Below are 11,189 nucleotides of genomic sequence, written 5' to 3'. Positions count from 1 at the left end.
GGGATCCATGACAGATGATGAGTACACCAATAAGTTCTTGGAACTGTTGAGGTATGTGCCTTACCTTAAGGAGGATAAGGCTAAGATTAAGAGATTCATTAGTGGACTACTAGTTGCATTCAAAGACATGATTGAACTCGATGAGCCTAGATGATTGGAGGAGGCCATTCGAAAGCTAAAGCATTGCTATGAACAATTGAAGCACAGAACTTAGACTAAGTCAAAATGGAGAGGTGATGTAAAGAACAAAGGAAATGGGATAAAAAGCAAGCAAGGCCACAAAGTACAAATAATAAGGATAATGTTGCACCACCTAAGAAGTTCAATGCATCAGATGGAGGATAGGGACATCGACCTTAGGAGTAGAGTAAGGAGCCTGTAAATTGTTGTACTTGTGACAAAGAACACCTTAGGAGAGATTGTCTGCAACATCAGAGTGGTAGCCCTTAGATATGCAGTGCACAGGAGGCACAGACTGTTGGAGATTAGGCTAGAGTATTCTCCATATATATGCAACCATGGAAAACAAACAGGTCGAGCACCATTCATCTATCATTGGTATGGATGGTAAGCTTTGTGAACAAGTTATTTGTATTTTGATTGACCCTGGATCTAATTACGCCGTAAGGCGTTTCCCTTTGGAAAAGACTCCCCTGATTGCCACTCTCCACCGTTTTTCATCGTTGATCTTTGTGTTAGACGATTGAAGTATTATTCATTGTCCACGTGAGTTTTGGTTGGTTACCGTTTTTCATTGGTTATACAGTATAACGACTTTTGTTGTGGCTTACCTTCTTGTTTATTTTTAAATTTGAGTTTCCTGAAAATGGGAGGAATCCTCGACAAATTGCACGCCAATAAAGTGACAACAAATGAATGTGAAAAGATGGGGACCAGAGTCGATCACGAGTCTATGACTACAATACGGAAGATTCGCAGCAATTCATCTGAGCCGTTCGGAGATCTATTTAAGCCACCCAATGTTCTCCTTCAATTCCCCCTTCATTTCATTAACATCGTTAGCTTGTTTATGCCCCTCTGTATTACATTTTATTCTGCGAGTCCCTGTTTTTTTCTTTCAACATACATTGCCTCCTTTCCTATTGCATTCGCTCTTCTCCCCATATTCAACATATCTGGTATTCTTTAGAGCCAATCTTCTTTGATTCTTCTGAAATTGTCGGAGTTTTATAATTGGAACATAATTATCTTGTTTTGATGCCTTTGATGTGCATATACTTCAGTGTATCGGGATGATAATTTTTTGGTATATGTATTGCAGAGTCATCCATAATGGTGTTGGCTGAGAATCGACTCGTGACAGAGCAGGGCCCTCGATTTGACTGCCTTCTGTTTGGTGAGCATCACACTTCTTTCTTTGGCTTTTAAGTTTTTCCCTTTTCAATGGTATTAAGCTAAAGCTGTATGTATTCGTTTCTGATTCCAATCCGTTGTTCTAGATCTGGATGACACATTATATCCCTTAAGCTCCGAACTAGCTGCAGCATGCACCAACAACATCAGAGGTAATCTTGTAGCTAATCTGCCCCTAAAAAATTGTGTAATTTCAGTGTTCTTTTGAAGGAAATGTTAATCTTTAGATTTTAATCTAAACTAGAGTCTGAAATGAAACCCAGACAGCTTGGAGTTGCATATTTAGATTGCCACCGAATAATTTCTTGGAATTTACGTGAGCTTGTTATATGCATCTCCAACTTTGCAACTTGAAGGTGATCAGACCCAGATGGACTATGGGCTTAGTGTTCATATTCAACACGCCCAATATATTGTCTGTAACTAACGCACTGTTGCACACACAGAGTTGGATCACCCCACCCCTACTAGGGTTGTAGATGCAATTAAGACTTCTCTTAAGCCATTGAGGTAACTTTTGAGGTTTGAATTGTGTGTGTGATCCGGTTGTTGTGTGACAGATTATGTGAATCAAAAACTGGGAGTTGAAAAGAGCAGAGTCCCTGACTTGAGCAAGAGAGTTGTATAAAACTTATGGGACAACCATGGCCGGACTCAGGGTAAGCATTCAATCCCTATTGTTTCATGTAATTCAACATGGTATTTCAACTTTTAAGGTTAAAATGACTGATTTTTAGCATTGGGAGTCTTCTGTAGCTGATTACTGAGGAATTCAGCAACCCCCTTATGTGTCATTGGTTAGCAAGTAGCTTAAGAGTGGGGTTATGAGCTGCTTTCAATCAGAACCTGCTTCCTGGAATGACTGCAGAACATCTGAGACATACTATCCATAATTACTCCATGGTTTTCTATGATTTTACTGGCCACTACTCTGCCAGGATACCTTTTGCAAATTCATGAGACTGAAACCCTGTTTCTCATCTGTGGTCTTTAAGCCTCAAGGAACTCTCTTCTTGCTCCACTAATGATAATATATGAATGCAAATATAAGGTGTTCTAGATGTCTTTATTTAATAACTACTACCGATATCAATTTCTAAAATATGGAATTATGATCAACGTTATGGCTAGGAATTGCAATTGGATTGAGAACCTTTTTCTCAACTTTCATGTTCATGAATTCCTTGCATATTTTGACAGTATTCTTTGTTCTACGCAGGCAGTGGGCTATGAATTTGACTATGACGATTACCACAGGTATCTAAGAAATCTTGTATCATCTTCTGGTTGGTAAATTTACAGCTATCTAACGTTTCAACTTTCGACAAAATCAGAGAAAATGCCAGTGATTTGACTTTCATTGTTTAGACTGTTTGGAATACCATTGATTGCTTTTGGCCTTACACGCTATCCTGTTTCACTCACTGGAAACAAACATTTCTTATACAGTTTTGTTCACGGAAGATTGCCATATGAAGATCTTAAACCAGATCCTATGCTGAAGAACTTGTTATTAAGCATGCCTCAGAGGAAAATTGTAAGATCATATGGATCCCTTCAAATTCTTTTTACGATGATATTAAATGAAGTCCTAGGTTTTGTTTGGAAACTTATTAGCGTGCTCGTTAACCGCTTGTAACTCTGTTATGCAAAAACAGATATTTACAAACAGTGACAAAGTTCATGCTGCAAAGGTCCTTAACAGGCTGGGATTGGAAGATTGCTTTGAAGGCATAATATGCTTTGAGACACTTAATCCTCTTTCAAATATTACTAAAAGCAATAATGAATGGAATATGCCCGCTAATAACTCTACAATCCCGAAGACATCCATAATTTGCAAGCCCTCAAAAGATGCCATGGAGCAGGCTCTTCACCTTGCAAACGCTGATCCACAAAAAACGGTATGGTAACAAAGATTTTGATGGCCATTTTCCTTCAGCTATCCATTTTTTCATGAAAAGATTGACTCATCCAGGTACCATAAAAATTTTATACCAAATCCCCCTTAGTAAACAAAGAAGGATAGCTAACACCTCTACTTTGGCCCCAGTGTGAGGGTACAGGGGTATCCTATAGCGATACGTTTTCTAAAAATGACCATTCTGGCTAAAATCCCCCAGGGTGAATGACCTAGTTGTCTTTTGAGAAGTTATGTTGCAGTGGTATTTTCACAAGAAAAAGATGCATGTTGCTCTGATCATGTCCCACATACTGCACAATTATCAACTTGTCTATGAAAACAATCCTTTTTCAACGAGGAGGATCTACAAAGAGAATATTGTATTGAGTCCCAAAACATAAATCTGAAGGTGTGTGACAGAGATGTTTAAATAAGAAAGAGATGTTTGTTAGTCTGATCACATCCCACATACTGATCAATTATACATCTGTTCCCGAACAACCCCTTTTCAGTGGAGAGGAGCTACAAAGGGATTGTTGTACGCAATTGTAATCTAGACTCAAACCAATCTGGCAACCTGCAATTCGACATCATCAATTTTTATTTACCTTATGCATATCATTTCAACAACATCTATTGTAAGAGTTTCTATTTAATCTATTATGTTTCCGTGCAGATTTTCTTTGATGACAGTCCCAGGAATATAGCCGCAGTAAAGCGTGCAGGCCTCCATACCGTATTGGTAAAGACCATATAATTGTAAATGGGATATAATGCTTTTGTAAAAATACATAATTGGTTGAATCTTCATCTAATTACGCCGTAAGGCGTTTCCCTTTGGAAAAGACTCCCCTGATTGCCACTCTCCACCATTTTTCACCGTTGATCTTTGTGTTAGACGATTGAAGTATTATTCACCGTCCACGTGAGTTTTGGTTGGTTACCATTTTTCACCATTGATCTGTGTGTTACATGATTCAAATATTATCCACCGTCCACGGGAGTTTTGATTGGTTAGAGTAAAATTGTTTTATAGTTGGTTAGGGTAAAATCTTTATACAGTATAACGACTTTTGTTGTGGCTTACCTTCTTGGCACTGTGTCAGAGCATGGACTCATTTACATTTACATTGCCGGCGGAGATGATGAAGATCAAAATCCCTTGCACGACCCGCAGTGGTTTACAATTTGTTTGTAGACCATTACAATTCCCGACATGAACCGAGGACAGGATGAATGCTTTGGTGCTTTCATCAGCGACAATTTTTTCGTTATTAGCCGTGATCTAATCAGGTGGAGTGCGGAAGTTTATGATCCAGAAACAAGGGCATGGACAACACTGGAGACTATGGGAGATAAAGAGAAGGGAAAGGCCCATTGGAATGTTTGGTTGTTTCTTCTTGCAGCAAGGAATGATGGAATGTGATTCCAATGAAAACGTGTGGAGGGCACTGGGTTCTCTTGCTAAAACCCTTGAAAGGATTTAGTGTTCTGGGAAGATTTTTGTTTATGGTAATGCCGAGAGTAATGTTAAAGTTTGCTATATCTATGAGCCGCCTATAAGAACTGCAGCAGGAAAGCAAACAAAAATGATTTGGATGTACAGAGTATTGAGATTTGAAATTAAGTAACAATGATTACCATATTGTCGTTTGAATAATGTAGTAAGAAATTTCACTTTCTTGTTATCCTTGAAGGAACATTGGTAATAGATTTTGTTAGTTGAATAGCGTAGTAAGAAACTTGACATTAATGTTATACTTGAATGAACATTGGTAATAGATTATGTTATACTTGAATGAACATTGGTAATAGATTTTAGAGAGTTCCTGCATTAAAAATGATGTTATTTTTTTTGGATGAGTTTAGAGGTGCACAACTGAGCAATGTTGGTTGGTTGTTAAAAATTTCAAAAGTTTTATGGCATCCCAGAATATTCCAGAATACAATTTTACAGAGATTGAAACTCAAAACTTTTTTTTTAGGTAAATTGTGTGTGGTTATTGATCATTAAATATTTCTATGGCATTCGAGAGGACAATTTTTACCATATTGTCGTTTGAATAATGTAGTAAGAAATTTCACTTTCTTGTTATCCTTGAAGGAACATTGGTAATAGATTTTGTCAGTTGAATAGCGTAGTAAGAAATTTGACATTAATGTTATACTTGAATGAACATTGGTAATAGATTATGTTATACTTGAATGAACATTGGTAATAGATTTTAGAGAGTTCCTGCATTAAAAATGATGTTATTTTTTTTGGATGAGTTTAGAGGTGCACAACTGAGCAATGTTTTATGGCATCCCAGAATATTCCAGAATACAATTTTACAGAGTTATTTTTTATTAAATATTTCATTTGTTTCATGGTATTCCAGAATACGAATTATGGACCTTAAATTTGTTGCAGTTTCTCGATGCATATCCCATGCATCCCTTCTCTTCTCGTTTCATTTTGTCAATTTTACTTCACCAAAGTTATACACACTTTGATCAAATCAGAATATTTAAGCCTCCACTTAATGAGTTCTACTCTCACCATCCCATGAGTCGTGAGATTCGGTAGTTTTGATATTCAAGTTTTTTCATAATTAAAGTTTATATGTTTAGCATAATGTTAGATTCTATATTTAGTCTTGTCATGATTTTAGCTTTTATTATGGGTAATTTATATATCCAATTTCATGTTTTTACTTTCTAGATTCTATATTTAGTCTTGTCATGATTTTAGCCCACAACGACTCAACATGCTATATGTTTTGGATTTTCAAAACAATACTTTTCACCCACAACGACTCAACATGCTATATGTTTTGGATTTTCAAAACAATACTTTCGTTTTATGTTTTGACTAGATCATGAACTAAGATCATGTAAGACATTTTACGATTAATGTAAGAATGTTTAGTTTTTTTCTCATGGAAAAAAAATAAAAAATAAAAAGTTTCATATAGTTAAGAATTATGTTTGCATTTTTTTAATACTAGAGAATTTAAAATGATGTTGTTTATTAATTAGGTGAACAAAGTATTACTATAATACAACCTCTAATAATTATAATATGTGTCATGATACATTCAAATAAGCTAACATTATATGAAACACATTTATTAATGTAGTTATGTTAGTTAACTAAAATAAGTTAAAATTTGTAAGTATTGATAAGAGTAAACCATTACTATTATTACTCATAGTAAGAATTAATGGTAGCTATCATCATGAAAAAATTGAGATAGCCAAAAAAAAATTATAGTGTAATTAAATTATGTTAGGAAAATTATTTTAAATTGAAATTATTAGAATATATTAAAAAATATTTCTTTATAATAAATTAAATTTATAATAAAGTATTACAATATATTAAAAGGAAATAAATATGTATTACAACAAATTACAATGTAGTTGAAGAAATTGAAGGCAGATGTTGAATCATATTAAATAATTTCTTAAATTCAAAAATTTTAATGTAGCGATGATTTTCATATGGTCAATAATAGAAATAATAAATTACAGATTATTATAAAAATAATAGAATGAGTTCCATGTATTGATCCACCCTTCATTGTACAATTATAAATGAGTAGTTGTTAGTGTTGACAACTAGCAAAACCACATTATTAAATGTGGTTGATATACACAGTAAGCTACAACTTAATATATACTATATTATAAACTTATAATAATATTATAAGCTCACAAAATTAGAAAATGCAACATATTATTCATATTATAAACCCAAAGGGTTATAAAGCACAACCAAATAATAATTATATTGTATTATATTATTAAACTATATCATTATTATAAATCCATGGTACTAATATTATTAACTCTTTGGAATTTATTGTGAGTATTAAAATGTTTAGATATTTGGAATTTATTGTGAGTATAATATTATTATCTCTTTGGAATTTATTGTGAGTATTAAAATGTTTAGATATTTGAAATTTATTGTGAGTATTAAAATGTTTAGATATTTGTTTTCAGATATTCTAATATGATCCCACATCCAGGGTACTAATATTATTAACTCTTTGGAATTTATTGTGAGTATTAAAATGTTTAGATATTTGTTTTTAGATATTCTAATATGATCCCACTGCAGCAGAGAGAGGTGCAAATGTTGGAGAATTCCTAAAACAAAAAATACTTGTGCCATTTTGTCTTCTTTTGAAGTTGAAAATTCTTCAGAAAAAGACGAATTTCTCTATCTCGTAGTTGTTTAAACACTGGGACATAAATAGAAAATGATCTCTAAAACACTAAAGCATGGCACCAATATTTACTGGTCCATTTCAAATTGACATTGAGAAAATAACGTATTACTTTTGAGTACTTGGCAAAACTAACCCATAGAACTTGCTAGAATCCCTACAAACATATGATAAAATATTCAACATCACATCTATCAACATCAGGATCTCTAAAACACTAAAGCATGGCACCAATATTTACTGGTCCATTTCAAATTGACATTGAGAAAATAACGTATTACTTTTCAGTACTTGGAAAAACTAACCCATAGAACTTGCTAGAATCCCTACAAACATATGATAAAATATTCAACATCAGATCTATCAACATCAACATCAGTCACGCCAACAAGAGGTATCTGTTTTTTTTTTCAAATTTCCATTCCAGATTGTGCAATGTATCCATCCTTTTTCATTCACTTCTTAGCCTCTCAACTTTGAACTTCATTTTCTGATTCAATAGTGTATCCATTCTTTTTCTACCTTTTCCTATTGTGCCAGAAAAGTTTTTTACTATTTCAGTAATTTGTCCATTATTTTTGTTTACTAATTGAGCAATGTTTGATATTGTGGGAGCCTTTATCACTGTTGAGGGCAATACCACATTCACTAGGCATTAAAACAACCTCTCTGCTGTCTTTCTAAGGCTGGGAAAATTGAGCAATGTTTGATATTGTGGGAGCCTTTATCACTGTTGAGGGAAATACCACATTCACTAGGCATTAAAACAACCTCTTTCTGAGGCTGGGAAAATGCAGAGAGGTTGATCTTCATATTGGAAATTATAGAGCATACTATTTTTATTACTAACATTGGGTATGCTTTTCAAATTTTCAAGTCCAGGTTGGGTAAGAACTCAGATTCTGGATGGCAACCAAAGTCTAAAAACAGGGCACATAGGGAGATCCCAGGCATCAACGATATGGATGCTAAGACTCCAAAGATCCCTGGGTGGTGCTCACTCTGTGATGTTACCTGCAACGCAAAGGAAGTTCTTCACAAACAACATGTGTTTGGGAAGAAGCACCAGTCCAGGTTAAAAAAGTTGAAGGAAAAGGGTTCAGAAGATGTAGTAAAGCCACAGAAAAAGTAGCCACAAGGACTGGTGGGGTGGTGTTCTCTTTGTGAGGTTAGTTGTGGAAGCCTAGAAAATCTTCATGAGCTGCATATGTCAGGGAAAAGACACCTGTCCATGTTAGGAATGGCAAAGACAAAGGAGCAGGAGACAGCAGAGACTGGCAAAGACAATGTTCTTGGAAAAAGAAAAGATGATTCAGTGAAGGAAGAAAGAGATATGCCATCCAAGAAACGCCACAAGTTACATAAAGGAGATGCTGCCCATGCCCAACTTATAGAGGATGGAAATTCTGAAGCCCATTTACCGGTCTATGGTGAGACAGAAAGTGTTGCTGTTCGCAAAGTTGAGGAAGAAGCTTTTGTCAAAGCTCAAGATGAAGGGGAAAATTAAATGTTCCAAGCTTTCAAGTGTTTTAGGTTTTGTGGACATTAGATTTCAAAATTTTCTTTAAGGTTTTCTGACAATTGAGACACTTCACGATTACAGAATAGAAATCCCTAGAGATTCATAAGAAATGTTTTTGAACATGCTGGAATTAAATATTACGTAGGGTTGAATTTCAAAATTTTTGATGTGATTCATAAGAAATGTTTTTGAACATGCCGGAATTAAATATTGTGTATGGTAATTTAGAAAATTTTGATGTGATTTTGAACTTTTCATATGTAAACAGTTCTTAAGGTGGTTGTGATTATGAAAGAATTGATTAACCTCTTTGCAAGTTAATTGGTTTATCCTTTCAACGTTGAAAGGTTTTTAGAGAAGGTTCTTTGTAGCAAGGGGCCTTTGTAAAACTGAGGCACCTGCTGTCTTTCTGAGGCTGGGAAAATGCAATTGTCCCCATTCACATGGGAGGCAGGGCAATGCCGCCTACCCTTTCTCCTCGATTGATACCCATGACCTCAGAGACACGATGATTAGGGATCCCTACAGACAACCCATTATACTTGTGCCATTTTGTCTTCTTTTGAAGTTGAAAATTCTTCAGAGAAAGACGAATTTCTCTATCTCTTAGTTGTTTAAACACTGGGACATAAATAGAAAATGATATCTAAAACACTAAAGCATGGCACCAATATTTACTGGTCCATTTCAAATTGACATTGAAAAAATAACGTATTACTTTTCAGTACTTGGCAAAACTAACCCATAGCACTTGCTAGAATCCCTACAAACATATGATAAAATATTCAACATCAGATCTATCAACATCAGTCACGCCAACAAGAGGTATCTATTTTCTTTTTCAAATTTCCATTCCAGATTGTGCAATGTATCCATCGTTTTTCATTCACTTCTTAGCCTCTCAACTTTGAACTTTGTTTTCTGATTCAGTAGTGTATCCATTCTTTTTCTACCTTTTCTTATTGTGCCAGATTTTTTTTTTACTATTTCAGTAATTTGTCCATTCTTTTTGTTTACTAATTGAGCAATGTTTGATATTGTGGGAGCCTTTATCACTGTTGAGGGCAATACCCCATTCACTAGGCATTAAAACAACCTCTCTGCTGTCTTTCTGAGGCTGGGAAAATGCAGAGAGGTCGATCTTCATATTGGAAATTATAGAGCATACTATTTTTATTACTAACATTGGGTATGCTTTTCAGATTTTCAAGTCCAGGTTGGGTAAGAACTCAGATTCTGGATTGCAACCAAAGTCTAAAAACAGGGCACATAGGGAGATCCCAGGCATCAAAGATATGGATGCTAAGACTCCAAAGATCCCTGGGTGGTGCTCACTCTGTGATGTTACCTGTAGCACAAAGGAAGTTCTTCCCAAACAACATGTGTTTGGGAAGAAGCACCGATCCGGGTTAAAAAAGTTGAAGGAAAAGGGTTTAAAATATGTAGTAAAGCCACAGAAAAAGCAGCCACAAGGACTGGTGGGGTGGTGTTCTCTTTGTGAGGTTAACTGTGGAAGCTTATAAAATCTTCATGAGCTGCATGTGTCAGGGAAAAAACACCTGTCCATGTTAGGAATGGCAAAGACAAAGGAGCAGGATACAACAGAGACTGGCAAAGACAATGTTCTTGGAAAAAGAAAAGATGATTCAGTGAAGGAAGAAAGAGATATGTCATCCAAGAAATGCCACAAGTTACATAAAGGAGATGCTGCCCATGCCCAACTTATAGAGGATGGAAATTCTGAAGCCCATTTTCCGGTCTATAGTGAGACAAAAAGTGTTGCTGGTCGCAATGTTGACGAAGAAGCTTTTGTCAAAGCTCAAGATGAAGGGGCAGATTAAATGTTCCAAGCTTTCAACCCGTTGAGCGTAAAATGGTCTTTGTTTTAGGTTTTGTGGACATTAGATTTCAAAATTTTCTTTAAGGTTTTGTGACAGTTGAGACACTTCACGATTGCAGAACAGAAATCCCTAGAGATTCATAAGAAATGTTTTTGAACATGCTGGAATTAAATATTACGTAGGGTTGAATTTCGAAAATTTTGATGTGATTCATAAGAAATGTTTTTGAACATGCTGGAATTAAATATTGTGTAGGGTAGGATTTAGAAAATTTTGATGTGATTTTGAACTTTCCATATGTAAACAGTTCTTAAGGTGGTTGTGATTATGAA

General features: G+C 35.1%; 1 pseudogene; it reads left to right on the top strand.

Moving 5' to 3' along the window:
• The first annotated feature begins 1,293 nt into the window (after positions 1-1,293).
• LOC149229828 (uncharacterized protein C24B11.05-like) lies at positions 1,294-8,626 on the top strand (annotated as a pseudogene).
• Positions 8,627-11,189: the final 2,563 nt, after the last annotated feature.

The sequence above is a fragment of the Pinus tabuliformis genome, chromosome J (genome assembly GCF_031772625.1).
Source record: "Pinus tabuliformis cultivar Carrire ecotype Pingquan chromosome J, CPIR1, whole genome shotgun sequence".
NCBI lineage: Eukaryota > Viridiplantae > Streptophyta > Pinopsida > Pinales > Pinaceae > Pinus > Pinus tabuliformis.
This window is presented reverse-complemented; position numbering and strand designations above follow the sequence as displayed.